General features: G+C 35.6%; 1 non-coding gene across 1 annotated transcript; it reads right to left on the minus strand.

Annotated features, from left to right (window-relative positions):
• Nucleotides 1-19,165: 19,165 nt before the first annotated feature.
• Nucleotides 19,166-19,271, minus strand: LOC112499147 (small nucleolar RNA R71). Its single transcript, XR_003066670.1, has one exon. It is a non-coding gene; the product is annotated as a small nucleolar RNA R71 (small nucleolar RNA).
• Between the last annotated feature and the right edge of the window lie 7,051 nt (nt 19,272-26,322).

The raw sequence follows: 26,322 nt of genomic DNA on the forward strand, positions 1-26,322 counted from the left end.
AATTATATAGTAATTAATAAATCAACAATCACCAAAAAATTATTACCCAAATCTCAATTGTTGATATTTGTTTAATTGTTTATACTTTATACCTAATTATTGCAAGAAAGAGAATCATAGAAAAGATGTTTTGATTTCACCCATGCCTGTAAACGAGATATATATATATATATAACTTGGTTTTTTAAACACTTTCTAAATCAAAGAAAAGAAATCCAACAAGTTTATTATGAATTTGTAAACCTACATCAAGTTCATATATTGTTTTTTGATTGGTTCGAGATATATTCTTCTGAGAACAATATTTTATATCCTTTTAAAGAGTCAAACCCTATTACTATTAGAAAGAAAATTCCTGAGTGGAAACTTTCTGATAGTGATAGAACCATAGAATCTGAGCATCCACCTCTTCGGAGTTTAACCGTCGATCACGGTGAACCTCCTGTCCAGATTAGAGCCTCACCTTACAAAATTCCAAAGCCAAATGATTCTGATGCGAATTTAAGTAGTATTATTCAACAGAATAATTTCTGTAATACTAACTTAAATACAATTGGAAAGCAATTGGCCCGAATAGAAAACCAATTCCAAAAGACTACTATTGTCATTTCCTCCGTTTCTCCTGTTTCATCAAAATCAGATTCTGACAAAAAGCTTAAAGAACCTATTTTCAAATCTTTTCAGGTTTCAAAAACTAGTCAAAAGCTTGTTCAGGAGTCAAAATCAGATTTTGCTAAAGCCATTAGAGAACAACTAGATAGGATAGAAGCTGCTTCTTCCTCATCTAGCAAAGTTCAAATAGCCCCTGATACTCCCCAATCTAGCAAGATTGGAGTATTGGAACATGAACAAATGTCTATAGCCTCTTCTGATCTAGAAGCCTTTAAAGAAGAACCTACCCCTAAAACCAATAAAATCCATTGAGAATTAGCCCTTCCCACTGTCAAGTCTCCACCTGATTTGACCATAGACAACAGGCCTAGTGCATTAAATCAGTCTCTATATAATGCATCCTCTGTCTATGAGTGGAATATAGATGGAATGTCCAAGTATAACATCCTAGGATTGTTGCAACAGATGACCATGGCAGCCAATGCCTATAAAACCCAATCAGGAACTTCTAACAAAGCCATTGCAGAAATTCTCATTGCTGGTTTTACTGGTCAACTTAAAGGTTGGTGGGATCATCTTCTCACTAAGCAGCAACAATTAGATATCCTTAATGCCATCCAAATTGACGAGAATAGAGCCCCCATTCTTGATGAGTTTACTAATCCAATTCAGGATGCTGTAGCTACCCTGATTCTAACCATATCCCTCCATTTCATAGGTGATCCTTCCCGCCTTAGAGACAAAAATGCTGAGTTACTACATAATTTGAGATGTAGGAAACTTAGCGAATTCCAAGATTACAAAACCACCTTCTTCACCAGACTCTTTCTCAGAGATGATGCAAATCATATAATCTGGAAAGAGAAGTTCTTAGCAGGATTGCCTACTCTTCTAGGTGAAAAGGTTAGGAATTCCATTAAAGCCCTTTATGATAACCGCATCCCTTATGATGAACTCACTTATGGTGAGTTAGTCAGTTTCATCAACAAAGAAGGTTTAAAGATCTGTCAAGATTTGAAATTACAGAAACGACTTAAATGGGAGCTTAGGAAATCTAAGCAAGAATTAGGCAGTTTCTGTAAATAATTCAATTATGACCCCTTTAAAACCACCATTTCCAAAGATTGTAATGGTGAGTGTTCTTCCAAACCTTACAAGAGACATTACAAATCCAAAAGCTATAGAAAGCCATTCTAGAAATTTAGAGAATCTTCTTATAAGAAAACCCAGCGGCCTTACAAGAAGCCCAACTTCTCTAAGAAAAAGGAATTTAAACCTAAACACAAAGCCCCTTTCAACTACAAAGAAGCCATATGCCATAAGTGTGGTATAAAAGGCCATACTGTAAAGTATTGCAGAACGAATCGAAGGCTTCATGAACTTGGCTTTGATGAAGAAATCCTCTCCAAAATTGCCCCTCTTCTTATAGAGTCCTCTGACTCTGAGTTTTCCATGTCGGGAGATAGTGACCCCCTTCAGGTCGATGAGCTTATTGACTCAGATACCTCTGCATATAGCAGTAGTGATTCTGAAACAGATTCTTATTTAAAGAAAATCAATGTTTTGACTAAAGATCAAGAAACATTTCTTGAACTCGTAAAGCATATTTCTGATCCAAATCTTCAAAAAGAATATCTTGATAAGCTTTTGAAAACTCTGGATTTTAATAAAGCTGAGACTTCTAAAATTCCAATCGTTAAAAAGAGTTCATATGATCTTACTGAAATTTTGGATAAAAAGAAAATAAAGAAAACTGCCCCTAACATACAAGATCTTCAAAAAGAGATTAAAGAAATCAAATCTGAGATTAAAGAATTAAAAGAGAAACAAAAAAGTGATTCTGAAACTATCCAACTTCTTTTACAACAGCAATTACAGGATAATTCGGTTAATGAATCCAATTCTGATAATGACGATAAAAATGATCAAAATCTAGAGAACATTGAGTCTGTACCCAACGATTTTCTATTTGTTTTAAAGCAAATCACTACGAGAAAATATTTAATTAAAATTACCCTAATTTTTTCTAATGATTTTGCAATTGACGCCATTGCCCTTTTTGACACTGGTGCCGATTTGAATTGCATAAGAGAGGACATTGTCCCCAAAAGATTTCATGAGAAAACAAAAGAAAGGCTTTCTGCCGCCAACAATTCAAAACTTAAAGTTAATTCTAAAGTCGAAGCTTCAATTCATAATAATGATTTTGAGTTTAGAACTTCTTTTGGTCTTACAAATGACATACACCATGCTGTCATTTTAGGAACCCCTTTTATAAATCTTATTACTCCCTATACTGTCAATTACGATAGTATATCTTTCAAAGCAAAAAGCAAAAAAATTATTTTCCCATTTATTGAAAAGCCAAAAACAAGGAATTTGAATATTGTTAAAGCTTGTTCTGTTTATCAGAATCAAATCAATAATCTTCTCAGATCAAGACAAAGTGATTTAATGTTTTTACAAAAGGATTTAAGTTTAAAAAGAATCAAAAGCCAATTACAAAATGATTTCATACAAAAGAAAATTTCTGATTTCAAAGCTCTCATTAAAAAAGAAATATGTGCTGATCTACCATCTGCTTTTTGGAATAGAAAACAACACTTGGTAGATTTACCTTATGAAAATTCTTTTGATGAAAGACAGATTCCCACTAAAGCCCGTCCGATTCAAATGAACATGGATTTAGAACAAAATTACAAAAGTGAAATCAAAGATTTAGAGTCTAAAGGACTCATTGTAAAATCTAGATCCCCATGGTCTTGTGCTGCCTTTTATGTAAACAAGAATTCTGAAATTGAAAGGGGAACAACAAGACTTGTTATAAATTATAAACCCCTTAATAAAGCATTGAAATGGATTAGATACCCAATACTTAATAAAAAGGATTTGCTTCAAAAACTCCATTCTGCTTTCATATTTTCAAAATTTGACATGAAGTCGGGTTTTTGGCAAATTCAAATCCATCCTAAAGACCGTTATAAAACTGCTTTTACTGTTCCATTCGGACAGTACGAATGGACAGTCATGTCCTTTGGTTTAAAGAATGCACCTTCGGAATTTCAAAGAATCATGAATGATATTTATAACCATTTTTCTGAATTTTGCATTGTTTACATAGATGATGTTTTAATTTTTTCTCAAACCATCGACCAACATTTTAAACATTTAAAGACTTTTTACTTTGCTACCAGAAAAGCTGGCTTAGCAATCTCTAGTTCTAAGGTCTCTTTGTTCCAAACAAAAATCAGGTTCCTAGGTCACAATATTTCCAAAGGAACCATTACTCCTATTGAGCGCTCCCTTGTTTTCGCAGACAAAATCCCAGACAAAATCCTAGATAAGACTCAATTACAGAGGTTTCTAGGAAGTTTAAATTATGTACTTGATTTTTGTCCAAATATGAATAGGATGTCTAAACCTTTGCATGATAGATTAAAGAAGAATCCTGTTGCATGGACTGATGAGCATACTAGGACTGTTAAACTCATAAAGAATTCTGTTAAAAGTATTCCGTGTTTATATCTCGCTAATCCTGCATTACCTAAAATAGTTGAAACTGATGCATCTGTTTTAGGTTATGGAGGCATATTAAAGCAAGTAGATAATGATAAAGAACAGATAGTCCAATATGTTTCTGCACATTGGAATGAATGCCAAAAGAATTATTCTACTATCAAAAAAGAAATTCTTTCAATTGTTTTATGCATTTCCAAATTTCAAAGTGACTTATTAAATCAAAAATTTTTACTTAGAATTGATTGCAAAGCTGCAAAACATGTTTTATAAAAGGATGTTCAAAACATTACATCAAACAAATTTTTGCACGATGGCAAGCTATTTTAAGTGTTTTTTATTTTGATATTGAATTTATTAAAGGTGATAAAAATTCTATTCCTGATTTTCTAACTCAGGAATTTATTCAAAACAGATAATGCCGCCAAAAAGAAGCAACAAAGGAAAAGGCATTGCCAAAGACATTGAATCTAAAGCTACTACTAGAGAACCCCAATTCTCTCCTCCTAAAGAAAAACTACTCTCCTTTGCCATGCCAATCAAGTCTTGGATTGACATGATCGAAGATGAGGAGGCAAAATCTAAAGCCCTTTCTACCCAAGACCAAGTTAACCAATGGATGAAATCCATCTCCAAATCTCCTGAGCTTATACTTGCGTTACAAAGCTTCCCCCAAAGCCAGGAATCTCCAAAAGAGATCTCTGAAAAAGAAAGCCCTAAAGAAATTACAAAATCCTCTCAAAATATTATTGTTTCTGGTGATAGTTCATCATCACAAATTATTCTTTCACAACCAACAAAGAAAACCTCGGTTTGGTTTGATAAAGCCCATTTCCAAAACATTTTAACTATCGAAGATAGGTTTTACCATACTGACCCATTTCAGACACTTACAAAGTTTTTCCCTAAAGGCTGATTTTTTAAACCATGGGATTTAACAAAACCCCAGCCTTATTACCAAAGCATTTTGGAAGCCACTGAGTCAGTTAAATTCAAACATTTTTATCTAGTGACTCCCATTCTGAGCCGGCCTATTCCACGGCCACTATCCTAAAAGTCTTGAGCCCAAACCAGTGGGGCGACCAACTCCACAAATTTAAATCTTTCCCTCCAAATTTCCAAATGCGTTTACCACATTGCTTGACTTTTTCCTATTGGGATTATCAACAAGCTTGGTTTAACACATTCTTTATCCAAAATCCAAAGAAATCTCATTCATGGTTATTTTTCTTCAATTAAAAAATAACCGTCCAAAGCCTCCCAAATTGGTTTCAACAATGGTGGAACTTCTTTGGCCCAATACCCCAAATCTTAACTCCAAATGCCACTCATTGCTTAAACCTCTTCAAAGCTCATTATGCCCCTTCTGAATCAGAGAAAAGATTTCCTCATTTTCTTTGCTTCTGTACAAATTTCTTCCTTCCATGGGTATGCATGTGGAATCTCAAACTTCTTGCCCAAGACACCCAACTTATTTTGCAAAGAACATTTAAAGTAAAATGGTGGTCAAAATTCGATGAACAGTCTAAATTGACTGACACCTTAATTCGAAATTGGCTCTCTGCCAAAGGATTTCTTGAACCAACCATTAAGCACTCCAAAGCCCAACAAACTTTTCTAACCCAAAAATCCAAAGCCCAATCTCTTTTAGCCAGTGCCAAAACTGAAGAAGAGTATTTTAAAGTTATGCAACAGCTTCTCGCCACGAGGTCACGCGGTTGGTCAGGTTTCAATAAAGGTACTTGGCGTTGTATCTAGATCGATGCAGAGCAAAGTCTACCTTTGGAACCAGATCTGACTTAGAACAGATCAATATCCCGCACGTTCTAGTTTATAGGCATTGGCTGCCATGGTCATCTGTTGCAACAATCCTAGGATGTTATACTCGGACATTCTATCTATATTCCACTCATAGACAGAGGATGCATTATATCGAGACTGATTTAATGCACTAGGCCTGTTGTCTATGGTCAAATCAGGTGGAGACTTGACAGTGGGAAGGGCTAATTCCCAATGGATTTTATTGGCTTATTTCTTTTTCAATGAGAGCTTTGAAATCAGAAATTTGCTTTTGTATGTAATCATTTTGTAATTGGCTTTCGATTCTTTTTAAACTTAAATCATTTTGTAAAAACATTAAATCACTTGTCTTGATCTAAGTAGATTATTGATTTGATTCTGATAAACAGAACAAGCAAAACATTAAATCACTTTGTCTTGATCTGAGAAGATTATTGATTTGATTCTGATAAATAGAACAAGCTTTAACAATATTCAAATTCAAAATAACCGTCCAAAGCCTCCCAAATTGGTTTCAACAATGGTGGAACTTCTTTGGCCCAATACCCCAAATCCTAACTCCAAATGCCACTAAATAAAATTTACAACTGCTTTAATACGTAAAATAAAATGCTTACATCGATTGTTTTTCTTTAGTGAAGAAAGGAAAATTAATCGTGAAGGTAAGGAACTATTCTGCAACCAGAAAAATTTCCTTGAACCCTATATATATATATATATATATATATATATATATAGAGAGAGAGAGAGAGAGGGTTGTAATAAATTAATCTATACTTGTAAATGAGGGAGGGAACTGTCATAAATTAAAATAGGATATGATTTTTACCAATTAAAAATTGAATGGAAAGTGCTTGAGCCGAAAAGAAGTGAAGCAAAGGGAGTGACGGATTTTATTGTTGCTGCGGGAGTGAGGGATTTTATTGTTGCTGCGGGATGGATGCAAAAGGGAGAAATAGGGAAAGGTAAAGAGGACTAAGTAAAAGTAAATATTATTTTATGTATTTAATGGTAATTCTGTAATTTTTGAATAACTTTTTAATTTTTTTTTGGGGCTAGACCAGGTTACAACCCAGTCTAGCCCAGACAAAGGTCCGCCACTGAGGATGAGCGTGAAGATGATATTCCTGTGAATAACAGAGACAATCGATCTATTCCTCTAATGGCCGGTTCAAGAAGGAGGATTGACCCCCTTACAAGTCTTGCTCTAATTTTGCCTTCGAACGTGATTGCTCCAAGCTTTCAGTTCTGACTCAGATGATATCAGTGTAGGTAAGCTATTCGCTGAGAAGAATGAGTTATTATTACAACAGCACAATGTTGCCTTTAGGGATAAGTTTGATTTCAAGATTGCACGGTCTACAATGACACCTTTCGAGACTCACTGTTGTTCGGAATCATGTAAATGACGTATTCGAGCAATTATAAGTTCAAACAAGCATAATAGTCCTTGGGTGGTGAGGAGAATTGACAATGTACACACTTGTCATAATGAGGTATTGATTGATGGTCGTCATCAAGTAAGGATCTGAGTTGTCGGTCATATTATCGCAGATAAGTATATTCAAGAAAAAAAGATATACACTTTGAATGACATCAAAGCAGATATGCTATAGGAATACTGTGTGCAGTTAACATACCAGTAGGCATATCGGCCTAGAGAAGTTGGTCTTGAAATAGTTCAAGGGAACACTATAGAATCATACAACTTGCTCTCTAAATACTCTCACGTATTGACTAAAGTGAATGAGGGTACAGTCACTCACCTCTAGCGGGATCGAAATGGTAATTTCTCATATTACTTTGTAGCACTTGGATCTTCCATCAAGGATTTTACGTAGTATATTCGGCCTGTTATTGCTGTGGATGATACTCATTTAAAGGGACTATATCGTGGAAGCATGTTCGTGGGAACATGTCTGGATAGTAACAATCAAATGTATTCGTTAGCCATTGGGGTCATGGATTTAGAAAACAATGATGCTTGGGAATGATTTATGATGAAGTCACATGGAGTGATTGGCGATAGACCAGAGTTGGTAATTATTTCTGATCGATGCATTGCCATAAAGAGAGCCGTTCTGAGAGTATTTCACATTGAGTCAAAGTTCAGGATGTCCAAAGCTCTTTGGGATGAATTTGAGTCTGCCTTTATTAATGCAGCAAAAGCATATAGACACAAAGAATTTAAAAAACAACTTAAAGGGCCGTGGATGCTCCACTTGGGTGTGGCTGATTACTTAGAGAACAATGTGAGTACGTGTAATTGGGCAAGCTCTCAGTTTTGAAGGTAGGAGGTACAGTATACTTACCACCAACATTGCGGAGAGTGTTAATTCTTTCATGATGGAACTGCAAAAATTTCCTATTACTCATCTTGTTGATCACTTTAGAAAAACATTGTAGCAATGGTTTTATGATAGAAAATTTGTGGCTGAATCAATGATCACTCAACTAACAACATGAATGGATGAAATAGTCACTATGAGGAGAATTATGGCTGAAAGAATAATCGTTCGCCCAGTGTCTTTGCATCAATTTCAAGTTGTAGGTGGTGGGATTAAAGAAGGCTTAGCTGACATCCAAAAGAAAACTTGCTCCTATAGAGAATTTCAGTTTGATCAGCTTGTCTGTGCTCATGCAATTGCAGCTTGTCTGACTGTCCGAGTAGATTACATAAACTTTTGTTCAGACTTTTACTCCAAGGAATCGTTGGCGATGGATTATGTACAACCAGTGGAGCCAGTTGGCAACGTGGCTAATTGGGAAGTTCTAGATGAAATTTAAGAGATGCGTGTTTATCCACCTGTTGAGGCACCACCACCTGGTTGTCGTAAAGAGCTCAGAATACCCTCGGCTGGTGAGGACGTTAACCGAAGGACTGTTAGATGCGGACAGTGTAATGAACCGGGAGATAACCGTAAGCGATATAAGAATCACATTGCTTCAAGTGGAAGTTAGTTGTATTGTTTCAAGTAATTATGTTAAAACAATTGTTATTTTTTTGTGTATTGTACACTTATATATCATTTTTTTACTTTATATTAAAATGTGAGTATTAAAATTATATAAACTTAAGTATGCAAGTTAGAAAAAATGAATAATCCTTGTTTCGACATTCGAATTACTACAACGGTTTACAATACAATATCGTCATTAAATATGTCAACTGCAATCTTCTTTCTAAGGTACTCCCTATGATTACTGTTAAAATCTAATTTAAGACTGAACATTAAATACATTGTCAACATCAACAAAAAAACACCGTAATCACCAGTACCGGGTTCTTGTTGTGGCACACCCTTAACTACAACAACTTTCAAGGGGTTGGCACTCCGCAACTTAGTTCGGATGTTGTAGAATCTAACATATTCCAACCATCAAGGGAAGATAACTTTAAACGGCTTGAGCTTGAACTTGAACTTGTATTTTTTATCGTCTCGAAATGCCAGTAATGAGTAATAAATCTAGACTTTGTTCTTACGAAAGTCTATTTGGGCTAGTACCCAAAGCTTGCGGTCCAGGTTAATAGGGATAGATACCTATATATAAAAAATTCTCGTAAATGTATCATGTTCGTTATATATGAAATTGAAAAATGTACAATAAAAAGACACATTTGATTGTGTCTGTAAAATACAATAAAATACACACCATATTGACATTCGTCATTGGTTTGGACATGATGTGCTACTGCCCACTAATATACCTATTAAAGTTGTCGCTATATACTAATAAATCGATTGTACAATCCCCGTTGTTCCATAATTGATTCAAGAACACCTAGTACATAGATATCCAAAAAATGCATAAGTTAACAAAACTTCAAGGCGTTAGGAGATGATAAATTAAAAAAAAGGGTAATTATAAGTTATGTATGCATGTTACCCAAAAAAATATGTCTGTATATGTGACACACTAAACTAAGGCATTCAGATATTATCTTTACTTTTCGCTAATCAAGTGAAAATACTCGTGAACATACTGTAGAGGAACAGAAACATATCGATTTACAAGGAAAAAATAATACACAAATCCACAATACTCAAAGAAATTAAAAAAAAAATTACCTGATCACCTAGCCATCCCATTGAAGCATGGCCCAAAATTACTTGAAAGAACGACTGCGGGTGTTGGACTCTCCGATCCACTGTCATATCACTAGTGAACCATCGGTCAAACTCATCATATAGACTTGGATCATCGAATCCTTTAAGTAGATTTATATCCACACTTGTACTCATGTCAATCGTATGGTCCATGATTTGGGGTGGAGGTAGAGGCTGAATGTTCTTTCCTCGCCTGAACGGAGGAATCATGTAAAGACTATAAAAAACATACAATGGTCTGTATGCTCGACCGAACTTACTAATGCCCGGAGGCACCTCAGTGAAGACCTGCACACTCTCCCCACTAACATCCCCGTAGAAACTATACAATGACGTGGGAGTAGAAAAATTTTGATTGCCCACATCAGTATACACTCCATAGTAATTTGGGGCATGTCCATTTAGCAAGATGAATATATTAAACAACTATCAAATTAAAAACTAAACGAATAGAATTGTTAAATTTAAATTTGAGCACCGCATACGAGCGTCTAGTTGGAGAATCCTTGTTTGGACGTTTAGACAATGAATCGATAAATCCCACCATGGTTTCTTTAAATTCTTTAAATTATGACTTAAGTTCATAAATGTTATGATCAATCTTGTCCATCCGTCGTCTCATATAATCATTAAATTGCTTTGTCATTGACTATTACAAAAAAAAATTCTTTATAATAACATATTGTTATAAAGATTTATATATGAGGAAAAGAAATTATTTATAACCTCGGAATCATGTGCGTCATCTGACTTTTCTGTTTGCTCTTGATGCTCATCTACAGGCACCTCATCCTCAGATGTGTCGTGACACTGCTTTGATGTTGGGCTCGGTATGTCATCATTCTACTCTCATTGCCTTGTAACAGGCGGCGACGTGTTGATTGAAGGTTGGTGCTGTAGAAAGTAACATTTAAAATAAGTAAATGAAAAGTAAAAAATTTCGATTAAATAAATAATAGTACTTATAGGATACCGACCCTATGAACCCAGCCTGGAATACGTGGCATGTAATCCTTCACAATCAGCCAATATTTTTCGCGACTCTCCTTTGCATCCGGCTCAAGGGTTTGTAAAATGTCTCCCTGCCATGAATTCAATCCAAAATTTTCAGTAAGTGTACAGAACTCAAATTTAGTAATGTCAAAAATAGTACTGTATGTATACCAATACATATTACTTATAAGACGAGATTCGTCATTCAAGAACGTATAAACCTCAACAAAGTTTATTTTAGAAGAAGCCATGGACTTCTATTGCACGATACGGGGAATCTTCTTCTTCGTTTTCACGATCCATGCTGACGACAGACCTCCGATCGCTTCGTAAATTCAAGCCTGCAACAAACCAAAGTGAGAAAGGTATTAAAACTACTATTAAATATTTAATGGTACAAAACTTATTAATAAACAAAAAAACAAAGTACCTGAACCCTGGACATAAAGCCGTAAACATTGTACTTTTCAATTTTATGGTTTGGCTTTTCCAACCGAGCGTCTCAATTTTCTCGTCTTTCTCATTCAGTGCATTGTCAAGACTCTCATATATCGTTTCCCATGACAAATGACCCCATAGATGATTTCAGAAGTGAGCTATATCATCTACTTTGTTAAGCCATGAGAAATTGATTTGACAGTGGCCTTTTCTTCCATTTAGAACTCTGCCCGCAAAATTAAAGAGTGCAACCTTTAATGCGTCAATGTCGTCCATAGCCTCAAAGTCCAACTCTTCAAATAATGCATCGAATTGCAAAAGATTGATGTTGTGAAACAAACTATCAAAATACATATTCAGTAGCCTATGCACCGTTTTGTTATTTGTTAGTGCGGTATCTACACCATAGGAAAGTCTAGTACCCAGGCACCATTCTCTAATTGATAAGCGTATCAAAGGCTCACCAATTTGAAACCATAACTAATCCTCCCCTCTATATTCTCAATGGGCCACTTGCCTAAGCAAAACATTGTGCAAAATTACACCACTGAACGGAAAATTTCGGCACTCTAAGAATTGCCCAAATATGTCGTCCTTGAACAGACGAAACTGTCATTTTGTTAATTTTCACTCGATGGCTTTTACGATTGTAAAAAAGTTATACATACTCGAAATTCACCCTATGAAGTGATCGGCATAAGCTAACTTCATCCTACTTAGTTCGTTTCTTGATACTTCTGATTTTGCCATGTATTTGTAATATTTTTAACATTATTGGATTGCATTTACAACAAAATAATAGGGAAATTAACTTCACGTTTTAAAAAAATTAAATTGTAATTTGGTGCGACAGGCTGCCTGTCGCGTACGCAGCATGGGACAAGCGCGCGCCTGTCGCTCACGCGACGGGTGACAGGCGCGCTCGCGAGCGCCTATCGCTGGGCAGCAACAAATAGCACCCATCACAAAACAACACACTCTGAAAACAACCACCACTACAAGCACCACCACCACAACTATTATTCTCAAATTACATTTTTAATTAATGAAATATAAACAAAATGACTAACCTAAGTTTTGTTGGAGTTAAATAATGGATTTTCTTCGCCGTTGAAAGTAGATCGGACACCGATGATGCGTAGAGCTACCACTGACGATGGGTGGAGCCGTCGCCGACGATGGGTGTTTTTGGCTCTAGCAGAGATTATGTGAAAAAGATGGTCTTGGGGCATTTTGGTCTGAAAATTTTACTTTTGACTAATGTTGATAGAAATAAGTTTGTGGGGTTAAAATTAAAAAATGAAAAACTTTTGTGGTTATTTATGTAAATTTCCCCTTTTACTTCTAAAATCTTAATTTAGCTTAATTTAAGATATTTTGATATTTTGATTTGTTTATTTTATATCAAAGTCTTATTATAAGACATATTTTATCTAAATGCAAAAAATATAATTTTTTCTTTTGTGTGAATGATAAAATGTCTTAGCAGAAATCATTTTTTTTCTCACAGACGCTACATTGAATGTATTTATTTCCTACTAACTATTCAATCATATTAGAATTTCCCTTAATCTCATGTTTTACTTGGTCTTAAATACTTAACAAACATTCAATTTGAATTTTAAGAAAATTCTTTTATTATTAGATAACACTTTTTTTTATAAAATATTATGTTAAATTATAAAAAATTAATTTACCAAAATTATTTTTGTAAATTATATATCAAATGCTTACCTTATAAATATTTATAATACATAAAATATATTTTACTATATAACACCGTAAATATATACATATTTAAACTTCAAGTATGTATATCACTTTCGAGTTCATAACTGTAAAAATATTAGATATAAGATATTATGAGTTTACTTTTATTTTAACATATATATTCACACAAATTTAAACTTAAGTAACATTCAGACTCATTCATATTTCAGATAAAAAACAAACGTTACATAAGTTAACTCAAGATAAATGTCATGCTTTCTTTCTTAATTACTTATTTGCTCAAAGTCAGTAAATGCTCTAATGATCATTTTTAATGTTATGGAGTGGTAAAACAAATTTACAAAGAAAAATAATCATTCCACAAATAATTTATTTAATTAATTGCGACAAAAAAATTAAATGATCAAACATAACAAACAAACTTAGTTGGTTAATTAACATTACTAATAAAGTTGATACATATCTACTAGAAAAATGGGCTATCATGATAGAGAATATCTGTCATTCGACATCCCTTATAACAAAGTTTCTATATGTTATTGTAGCCCATTTGAAAACTTTATGACAGTATTTTATCTATCATATATTCCCATGATAGTGCACATCTATCACACGTGTCACGAACAAGCGACGTTGTTTCACAAGGCTTTCGGAAATTCATTAGAACTTTTAGCAAGTAATCTAAATTGTTATGAATTTGATGGGTTTCTTCAAAACCTGTCATATATTAATGATTTGCTTTCTACGTCATGAGGTTTAAGGTTTAAAAATAAAATTATTATTTTCTAATTTTAAAATTATGATAATATTACTTATTATTTAAATGTCAAAATTTTGAAATAGAAATAATAAAAACCACATTATAAAACTTGAATTTACTGAAATAAAAATTACATTGAAATTCATAAAACACTATCAAATACCAAATATCATCAAACACTAAAAAATTTAATCACTAAAAACTCCCAACAAATAGCATCATCAAAATGCATGGGGAATCAAATCCAACAAATAGCATCATCAAAATACATGGTGAATTAACTCCAAAACAATATCTCATAAATTCTTTACAATATCCAATCACCAACCCATCATCACTAGAAAAATAATTAATCCAATAAAAAAAAGAAAAGACACTGATAGTACATTTCCAAAAGCCACTAACATCACCTCAAACACAGATGACATTGAGATGAGTACCAAAAAAGTATAGATTAACGTATTGGCCACTTACAATTAATCAAATTCATAATAAAGTTCATCAGTGTCTAATTGATTTAATCAGCTTTGATACCAAAAGGAAAATGAGGATAAACAACTTATGAGGAAAAAAAATACATTAGACAATTGACATAATGAAGCAGTAAGCCCCACAAGCTGTAAAAGAGAAATAGCGAAGAAAATAAAATGATGCTATAGTAGTAGAACCTAAGTGCTTATATAGCAATGACAATTGAGTAGATCTTCATAAGAGTTGTTGGATTAGGAAAGATTAAGTATAAATAAAATATTGCACAATAGAGTACATAATAAAGAGAAATATAAAACCAAGTGCAATACCAAAGCCCCGAAAAGGGAAATATAGTCTAGCCTTCTGCATATTTCAATTCTGAATTTTTAGAAGCACCAAACTTTTAAAGAGTGTTTTTCAACGACTACAAATTAATTAATGCACAACATCTAACAACGTAACAACCTTCCATACATAATTAAATCAAAACCATCAAAATCAAGCTAATACAATGAATGGAAAAAGTTTTAAAAATCCAAAAGATATGAGGAAATGTAGAAAATTCCGGAACCACCAGAATTTTCCCATCCTACCAACCTTAATACCATGATTTCATCACACAAAGCAAGGGCATAATTATGTGAACCAATCACATCCCACTTCACACAACTCATCACATACCCTACCTCAAGGCATTACCTGAAGAACAAAATACTCCAAAAAAATCATGAAAACATTTGGCATGGAAAGATCAGTAGAAAATAAAATCATGTCAGCAAAGTGTTGCAGCGGTGATATCAGCACCATTTCAAATTAACTAGGATAGAATCTCACTAGGGGAGTCCAATATTATCATCAAACCTTAGACTTCTATAAAGTTTCACCAGATCGAGCAAACCAGTCAGTTTCCTGTACAATAATGATGTATATATCAATATTGAGAACTAGTAAATGCAACATGGCCCACAAACCAAAACATTTCAAACCTAATAGTAAACAAATATTCAATTGACAATAGTCTATCTACTCTTGGGAACTCATGGATCTGCAAGGGTCTATTATTCTGTTCATACTCATTTATCAATTTTGGCGGAAAGTCTAGTTGGTTTTGTTTGAAAGTTTTAAGTTGAATGATTTTTCCTTCTCCAGTAGTAAGTCTTGTTATGGGAAGTCTTGTATGGCTAATGAAAAAACATATGGGTCTGGACTTTATAAGTCATAGTATGGTGAATTATAAGGACTGATTCATTTGATATCACGGTTAGTCCATTTAGCTAGATTAAACTTTTATGGTTTATGGGAGGGTAGGTTTATGTAGATCTAAGACGAAATTTGGTTCCACTTGGATAACTATATGCCCTTGATTGAGTCCCATTTCTTTTTTTTTTTGAAAGAAAGAAGAAACTTTCTACCATTCAACTGAAATTAAGTCATAACAACATCTGGAAAGTTTTCCAGCCAACATCTGGAAAGATTATACGTGCTGCTGCTAATTATATAAGAAATAGGCCAGCATATTTCAATCTTACTGCTTTTCCTATTATTAATTAGCTCAACCACCTCTAAGTAATCGAATTCAATAATTACTAATGAAAGTCTAGCAGTGTGAGCTACGTATAATCCTCATTTGGCTGCCTCAGTTTCTGCAAAAGAGGTGTCCCCATAGAATTTTATGCACCTGACAGTTGCTGCTACAGTCTTCTTATATGAGTCTTTAATAACAACCCCAAGACTTGTAATTTGCTGATTTCTGTCAATAGCCGCATCTACATTGATTTTATGCCACCCTTCACGGGGAGGTTCCCATTGATGTGTTTCTCTCGGCTCTCTTTGTTTACATTGCTGCTGCTCAAGCTCTGACTCTCTGATAAGCTTCCATGATTGCAGTAACCTTAGCTATTGATATGACAGGATTTGGCTTTTTCCTTAAATAAATAAGTCAATCTCCCTTATTGTTAGTTTTTTTTTTCAAGCTTTGCAGCATGCTCAACAAATCCTGTCTGGCTTCATTTTGAACTTCTGCAGCAACATGGGTGTGCCTTCACATTTTCTTGGCAAGTTTACAGTCTAGCAGAGTATGGGGAATATTTTCCAGCTCTCTCTTACATATTTGACAGATATGCTCCTACACCACCTTCCTTTTCCATAAATTTTCCATAGCTGGCAGTAAGTTTTTTGCAGCTCTCCATAAGAAAATTTTCACATTTTCAAGAATCCCCAACTTCCATATTGTTTGCCAACCTTGGGGGTCATGTTTGAACAGCAGGGCTTGTCAGGAAATTTGATCTTAAGAGCTAATTGGTAACCACTTTTCACGGAATAATTCCCCTTCTTATCATAGTGCCGTAACATCTCATCTTCTTTAGGCCCACTAGGTAAAGGAATTATCATAATAGCTTTATCATCATCTGCAGCAAAGTTCTGTTGAATTAAAGCTTCATTCCACCTGTGGTTAGGACCAATCAGCTCAGAAACTCTAGTGTCAGCTGGCTGTGTTGATCTCACAATTGGTTTAAAAGCCATTGACCTAGGCAACCAATTACTGGAGTGTGATAGCTCTAGAAAATGAGAGTTATTACATTAATTCTAAACTTGAATTAAGGTCACTTAGAGAACAAATAAGGTGTTTTCATTACATTTTGATTACATTTTGCATAAACATTCATTTTAGTTGAGTCTTAATAAGTTTTGCTTGAATCATAGTAATTTGTGCTAAAAACAGGTTTTAAATTCATGAGAGGATGTTGAGGCATTAGAAGAACAAGAGGAGGAAGGAAGATGACCACAAAAGAAGTAAAGCACAATCAGGAATAAATCAGTATTCTGATCGCTGTTAGAGCAACTAGTGTTGTAGCAATCTGGGAGCAATGCGGGAGAAAACTTAGGCGCGAGTCAGCCATAAAATCGCGATCTGTATGTTTCCTAATTTAAACACATACACGCTCACGGGCTTTGGTTTAACTTAGTTTGCAATATAAAAATTAGGCGTGCACCATATAGAAAGGCGGTAAGGAATTATCATTAGAACAATTAGAAGGAACGAAAGAGAAGAAGATCAGAATTGAAGAAGGGCTGCTTCGGCAACTTTGGACAATCGGGCAGAATTACTTGACTTTGATTTTCATTGTGCTCAACATATATTTATCTTCTTCCTTTAATTGATTTAATGTATTCCGAGACCAATATGTTTATGTTTACTTTTCTCATTCAAATTATGAACTAAAGTTACTTGTAGTTGAGTGACAAATAATCCAATGGGTTCTTAACTGTTCTTATATGTTGTTATAGTATTGCTGTAGCATTATGCTCTAGTAGTTTTATTATTATAACTGTTATTTCGGTTGACCACCCATTTAATAGTTGCAGTTAAGATAGAGCAGCAAAAGGGCATGTCTTAGTGAACATTATTAGAGTATTACTTGATCTTAAGTTAAGTTTCTTGGATTAGGTTATCTTTAATCCCATAAGGGCAATACTTGAAGTTAAGATTTGTGACACTCTAGACATAGGTGTTCACCTTGTAGGGTAAAGAGATTAAAGGGTATTATGCAGTACCATAAATATATGAGCAACTGGTCATTGTTAGTAGATTTAAAGGTATGAGATTTCCAACATGCGATAGCTGCGGATGCAGATTAATTCTACCCATTGCTGCAGCACTTATTGTAACAACTGGTGCTAATTCGGTAAACAACAGTCACCCCATTAGGAGAGTTTGTTCATTCAACTACTATATTCTCAACTGAATCTTAAACACATTCAATTTAGGTTATTTCATTTCAGTATTGTCTTATGAGTTCTTATTTCAATTATTGATTACGATAGAAATTAATTGACAATTGTTGTTTTGGTTGCAAGTTGAGTTGCGTTATTGCGAGTGCTATAGCATTTTAAGTAACATCAATCCACGTGGAGACGTTCTTGAGTACTTATCACTTTATTACTTGTTGTGTATACTTGCACATTGGCATTGAGAGATATTGCTTATAAAATTTACCAGCAAGTTTTTGGCGCCGTTGCTGGGGATTGATTGTTTATTTTTTAAGTGTGAAGTAAATCGTGATAGCGCCAAATTTGACTTAATTCTTTCTATTGATTGGCAGATCAGTACATGCATGCGTAAGGACAGATCTGTGTTATTCCAATTCGATCCTGAGATTGAAAGGGCTGTCAGGAGATTGCGAAGAGAATAAAGACATTCAAAGATTGTTTCCAACATGAATAATTTACAGGATGAGGGAAATTTAAACCCTCACGGACCCTCACGGACCCTTACAACCAGTCAACATTCAAGAAGAACAGAATGAACATGTTAACGGGAGACAGCCAGGCAATAACAATATTATTTACATGGCTGATGACAGAGACAGAGCCATAAGGGATTATGTTGTGCTAACTCCTCAAGTTGTACATCCTGGCATCATCAGACCTAAAGTAGACGCTGTAAATTTTGAATTAAAACCAATAATGTTTCAAATGTTACAAACAGTTGGGTAATTCAACGGATTGCCAAATGAAGATCCTCATCTTCATCTAAAATTGTTCTTGGAAGTAAGTGATGCTTTCAAGATTGCTGGAGCAACATAAGATGCCTTAAGGTTGAGGCTCTTTCCTTATTTCTTAAGAGATCGAGCAAGAGCATGGTTAAATTCATTACCATCTGATTCCATCACTACATGGAATGAATTGGCTAATAAATTCCTAATGAAATATTTTCCACCAACAAAAAATGCAAAGTTGCGGAATGAGATTACTTCCTTCCATCAACTGGAAGATGAGAGTTTGTACGAGGCTTGGGAAAGGTTCAAGGAATTGCTCAGAAGGTGTCCTCATCATGGAATTCCTTGTTGCATTCAATTGGAAACTTTCTACAATTGGTTGAATCCAAGTACAAGGTTAATGGTGGATGCTTCAGCAAATGGAGCTTTGTTATCTAAATCTTATACTGAAGCTTATGAGATTCTAGAAAGAATTGCCAATAATAATTACCAGTGGCCTTCAGCCAGGTAACCAGCAGCAAGCGGATCAACAAGGGTACATAACATTGATACAATTACAACCTTATCAGCACAAGTTACTTCATTGACTAATATGGTAAAAGCCATGACATCTGCTCCAGCAACAGTAAAGCAAGTTACTGCACTTTCTTGTGTATACTGTGGTGAGGAACATGACTTCGATAACTGTCCAGGGAATCCAGCTTCAGTAAACTATGTGGGTAATTTCAATTGACAACCTCAGAACAACCCATATTCAAATACTTACAACCCTGGCTGGAAGCAACACCCAAATTTTTCATGGAGCAACCAAAATCAAAATGTTCCAGCATTCAATGGACATAATAAAAACACACAGCCACCTGGGTTTCATCAGCAGAGTCAAGGGCAAAAGCAAATCAGTCAGGATCCAATCACTTCATTGGAAACACTAATTAAGGAGTATATTGCAAAGAGTGAAGCAATTGTGCAGAGTCAAGTTGTATCCTTGAGAAACCTGGAGAATCAAATGGAACAACTAGCCACAGCAATGAATAGCATAACTCAGGGAAGCCTTCCTAGCAATATAGAAGATCTTAGGAGAGAGAGCAAAGAACACTGCAAAGTAATTAGTTTGAGATCTGGAAAGAATGTTGATACGCCAGTTGAGGTGACAAAAAATGGGATAGAATGCAATTCAGCACAAAAACCAACTCAAAAGAGAAGTATGTTACAGCAAACTCCTCATCAAGACACTGATTACATGGGCCAAGCTACAGCAACTGCTGAAGAAATTCAACCAGAACATGCTGACAAAGAAGTTGCAACGCCAGTAGTCACAGCCTGCACTAACCTAAACAAACAAAGTTTGGTACATCCTGAATCTAACCAGCAGTTTAGACATCCACCACATTTCCCACAAAGGTTCCAGAAACAAAAACAAGACAAGCAGTTCAACAAATTCCTAGAAGTGCTGAAGCAACTGCACATAAATATACCTTTTGTGGAAGCCTTGGAGCAAATGCCAAATTATGTGAAATTTCTAAAAGATATCTCGGCACGAAAAAGAAGGCTAGGAGAGTTTGAAATTGTTGCTTTAACACAGGAAAGCAGTCATATGCTCTAAAGTAAAATTCCCACAAAATTGAAAGATCCAGGGAGTTTTACAATACCATGCTCTATAGGAACCAGGTATGCTGGCAGAGCACTTTGTGACTTGGGGCTAGTATTAATTTAATGCCATTATCACTATTTAAGCAGCTTGGAGTAGGGGAATGCAGACCAACGATAGTCACTCTGCAATTGGCTGACAGATCTCATGCATACCCTGAAGGAAAAATAGAGGATGTACTGGTGAAGGTTGATAAATTCATCTTTCCAGTGGATTTTATTGTACTAGATTTTGAAGTTGATAAAAAAGTACCCATTATACTTGGAAGACCTTTTCTAGCAACTAGAAAGACTCGGATAGATGTTCAGAAAAGAGAGCTCACCATGAGAGTGAATGATCAGCAAGTCACATTTAATGTACTAGAGGCTATGAGAAACCATGATGAAGTAGAAAACTGTAATTTCCTAAGTGTAGTGGATTTTGTTGTAGCAGACAGAATGGATAGATGTTGCAGTAAAACATTTGACAGAATCAATACCTTTGATGATGTAGAAGAGGAAGATGTTGCAGCAATTCAGACAGATTCGATGGAAGAAAAGCAATCTGAGAGGCACACCAGGTTCATTGAGCATCTGAATCTTTCAGACAGGAAAGTAAAAATAAATTTACCATCTATTGAATCACCCCCAGTCTTGAATTAAAATTGTTACCTTCATATTTAAAATATACTTATCTTGGTCAAAATAGCACACTCCCTGTAATCATCTCTTCTACTTTGGATGCAGGTCAAGAACAAAGTTTAGTAGATTTGCTTGGAAAATATAGAAGAGCAATTGGATGGACTATGACAGATATAAAGGGGATAAGCCTATCAATTTGCATGCATAAAATCCTGCTAGAAGATTGCTCCAGCAATTCAGTTGAGCACCAGAGAAGCTTAAACCCTATCATGAAAGAAGTGGTGAAGAAGGAAATTATCAAATGGTTAGATGCTGGAATCATATACCTGATATCAGACAGTTCATGGGTAAGCCCAGTTCAATGTGTTCCACAGAAATGAGGGATAACAATAATGACTAATGAGAAGAATGAACTTATTCTTACAAAGACAGTGACTGGATGGAGAATGTGTATGGATTACAGTAAGCTCAATAAAGCCACAAGGAAAGACCATTTCCCACTTCCATTCATAGATCAGATGCTGGACAGACTTGGTGGAAAACAATACTACTGTTTCTTATATGGATATTCAGGCTACAACCAGATTGCTATAGCTCCAGAGGATCAAGAGAAGACTACATTTACTTGTCCTTATGGAACATTTGCCTTCAGAAGAATGCCATTTGGGCTATGCAATGCTCTAGCAACTTTTCAAAGATGCATGATGTCTATATTTTCTGAAATAGTAGAGCAGACTTTGGAAGTTTTCATAGATGATTTCTCAGTTTTTGGAGAAATATACAGTAATTATTTACACAACTTGGAAGAAGTTCTTAAAAGATGTGAGATGACCAACTTAGTACTCAATTGGGAGAAGTGCCATTTCATAGTGCAAGAAGGAATAGTGCTGGGTCACAAGATATCCAAGGATGGTATTGAGGTAGACAAGGCCAAGATAGAGGTAATAGATAAACTGCCACCTCCAACTTCAGTAAAGGGTATTAGGAGATTTTAGGCCATGCTGGATTCTACAGAAGATTCATCAAGGATTTTTCCAAAGTAGCCAAGCCTCTGCGTTCATTGCTGGAGCATGACAAACCTTTCACTTTGACAAAGAGTGTCTTCAAGCATTTGGAGAATTAAAGAAAGCTCTAATCACTCCTCCAATTATCATATCTCTAGACTGGACTTTACCATTTGAATTGATGTGTAATGCTAGTGACCATTCTGTGGGAGCAGTACTAGGGCAGAGAAGGGATAAGGTTTTTCACTCCATATACTATGCAAGAAAAATTCTTACTCAAACTCAAATCAATTACACCACTACAGAGAAAGAATTGCTAGTAGTAGTATTTTCTTTTGACAAATTTCGAGCCTACTTGGTAGGTACTAGAGTGACTGTATATACAGACCATGCAACCATTAAATACTTAATTTCAAAGAAAGATGCCAAGCCAAGATTAATCAGATGGATCTTCTTACTACAAGAATTTGATCTGGAAATTAAAGATAGAAAGGGGACTGAGAATCAAGTAGTAGATCACCTGTCGAGGTTGGAAGCAGACACAAGCACCTTGACAAGGAAAGACATCATTGAAACTTTTCCTGATGAACAACTGTTAGTGGTACAGCACGCACAGATACTGCAGCAGTCAGAGTCTCCATGGTATGCAGATTTGGTAACTATTTAGTAAGTGGACTGTTACCATCCGAGCTGAAGTTTCAAGAGAAGAAGAAATTTCTTCATAATGTTAGAAGCTACCAATGAGATGACCCACATCTATATAAGTTGTGCCCAGACCAAATAATACGAAGATGTGTTACAGAAGGAGAGATTCCCCATATACTTGAGTCATGTCATGCTGCAGCATATGGAGGACATTTTGGTGGTCACAGAACAACTGCTAAAGTATTACAATCAGGTTATTACTGGCCAACTATTTTTAAAGATGCTTATGCGTTTGTTAAATGTTGTGACAGGTGTCAAAGGAGAGGGAACATAACTAGCAAACTTGAAATGCCATTGACTAACATCCTGGAAGTGGAAGTTTTTGATGTCTGGGGAATAGATTTTATGGGACCTTTTCCCCCATCCTTTGGGAACTTATATATCCTTGTTGCTGTGGATTATGTCTCCAAGAGGGTAAAAGCTGCAGCATTACCTACCAATGATGCTAAAACAGTGGTGGTTTTTCTTCAGAAAACATTTTTTCCAGATTTGGCACTCCTAGAGCAATTATTAGTGACGAGGGTGCACACTTTTACAACAAAGTCTTTGCTGCAGCAATAATAAAATATAAAGTCAGACACAAGGTAGCTATAGCATATCACCCTCAATCTAATGGTCAAGCTGAAGTGTCCAACAGAGAAATTAAAAAGATCTTAGAAAAAGTGGTGAACCCAACAAGGAAAGATTGGTCTTTACACTTACATGATTCTCTATGGGCCTACAGAACATCATACAAAACCCCACTTTGCATGTCCCCTTACCAAATTGTTTATAGCAAAGCTTGTCATTTGCCATTAGAGCTAGAGCATAAAGCACATTGGGCACTGAAGAAATTAAATTTGGATACGCATGCTGCAACAGAGCAAAGAAAACTTCAACTTTGTGAGCTTGATGAATTACGGCTATCTACATATGAAAATGCAAGAATCTATAAGAGAGGACAAAACAATGGCACGACAAGCATCTTCAGCATAAGAAATTCAATCCTGGTCAATTAGTGTTGCTCCACAATACAAGACTAAGATTATTTTCGGGAAAGCTCAAATCACGGTGGTCTGGCCCGTTTAAGCTGCTCAAAGTTTATTCTCATGGAGCTGTTGATCTTTTAGATGAACAAACATGTGAAGAATTCAAAGTTAATGGACACAGGGTTAAGCACTACATACATCCAGCAGCAGCATGTTCCAAGGAGGTGTTACTCCTTAAAGAACCGAACTATTGAGCAAGGAAAGAAAGTTAGGCTGATGGACCTTAAATCAAGCGCTTCATGGGAGGCAGCCCATTGAGGAGATAGCCACTTCAAACCACTTTTGATATCCTTTGGTTTTGTAGACAACTCTTCCTCTTTACCTTTTTATGTTATCCTATTTTTCCATATTAACTATTTATTTTTATCTTTTTACATTATTGCATTCTTTATTTTCGTTTTAATTTGATCTATTTATTTTTTTATAATTTTCAAAGTAATTTTAGTTTGAAGTAAGTGTGACAATTGAATTCCATATTAACAAGTGAGAATGTATGATGCAGAATGTAGAGGTGAGCCACGTGTCAGAAGCTTTAGTGTGGAGTATGTATCCATTGTTACACTAAGTGAATGGGTGATGTAGCAACTAAATTTACCGTTACAGTAAATTAAAAGTTGGAGCCTTTCACTTACTGTTGAAGATAAAATCGTGACAGATGGACGCATGGATATGGATAGCAATTGCGGAAACAAATCTCCGAAATTAAAGCTTTAATTTCAATGGCCGCTAATTTTGGGGATATGCACTTTTAATTCATATATTTTATTCCCTCAATTATCTTTAGTTCCCATATTTATCTTCCAATTAAAGTCCATTATAAAAAGGAGTCACTGTACTTAGTGCTCTACGCCACTATTCCCTATCTCTTTCGCAAGTCCAACTCTCCTAATTCTTAACCTCTTCTTCTTTTTTTACTCTCAGGAACAGTAGCTTCAATTTGTTACTGCTACAGCAATGCCGAGATACAGGAAAATAGCCAGCCGCCTCAAAGATCTATCACGCTTCTAGAGTTACCACGCCGAAGAAAAATATGAAGAATTCGTAGAGCCGCGTAAGATTCTGGAAGAGAAAGGGTTCCAATTCCCAGAACAACTCACTGGAGTTGTACAAACAATTCATAATGCTGCAGCAAAGCGAGGATGGTTAGAGTTCTGCAAACACCCTCGTGATCCTGTGCTTCAAGTAGTGAAAGAATTTTACGCCAATTTGGTAAGCCCTGATCAACACAACATCTGGGTAAGAAACACACTTGTTCTATTAGATTTCAGAGTTATAAACGCTTTTTATAATTTACCTGCTGAAATCACTTGTGAGTATGCTAAATTGTGTGATAAGTTAACCCCAAAAAAGTGGACCACAATTTTCACAACTCTTACCATCGAAGGGGCATCATGGGCTAATGAGGAAGGGCATGTGATTAATAGGATAGATTTGAAACCAATTGCTAAGGTATGGGTGAAAATTTTAAAATCTAGGCTTATGCCCACCACTCACACTACTACGGTTTCACAAGAGAGATTGGTTTCGCTAAATGTCCTTGTTCGAGGGCTTCCTATAGATGTGGGTAGCAGCATTGCAAAAGAAATTTGAGAGTGTGCAGTTAAGACTCACCGAACTGCTGCCTTGCTATTTCCTTCACTTGTCACCAGCATTTGTGTAGTTTCAGATGTTCGGCTTGATGCCAGAGATGATCGTGTTAAGAATGATGGTGCCTTTACGGCACGCACAATTGAGAGAGTTGCTGGCGAGAGTACTGGAACAACCACTGAACCAGCTGCTGTAACAAGAGCAAGACGAACTATTGGCTTAGAACAGACCATCCAGGCACTCAGCACCAGTATCACTCACTGTGTGGAAGCTCAGCAGAGGGAAAATGGTCAGTTTTGGAGTTATCTACAGCATTTGGACAACCAGCTACATCAATTTGCTCTATACATGAAACGCACTCACCGAAACTTCCCCGATTCACTACTCCAGCAGTACAATTTCAACAACAACACTACTGGTGATCCAGCAGAAGCCAATGACGAAGCCACTGCCACAGATACACCAGCAGAGGAAGCCGCAGCTGAACCACAAGCAATGGTAGACTCAGAAGATACTGAACCATCTGACCTACCTGAGGACGAAGATGACAAGTCTGAGACCGATAGCTCACCCTCAGAGCCAGAGGACAATTCAGAGCAAGAACGTAGGGAAACAACTATCCCAACCCAGTCTAAAACTAGGAAGCAGCACATTATTCAAGAAGATGAGGAGGAAGACCAAGAAGAGGAACCATCTATTCCAGTCATTGCGAGCAAGGGAAAGGACAAAGGTAAAGCAAAAATGGCAATACCTCCAGACTCTGAAGATGAAATGGAGCAAGTTGATGCCGAGCTAGCTGCT

This window comes from Citrus sinensis, chromosome 1 (assembly GCF_022201045.2).
Source record: "Citrus sinensis cultivar Valencia sweet orange chromosome 1, DVS_A1.0, whole genome shotgun sequence".
NCBI lineage: Eukaryota > Viridiplantae > Streptophyta > Magnoliopsida > Sapindales > Rutaceae > Citrus > Citrus sinensis.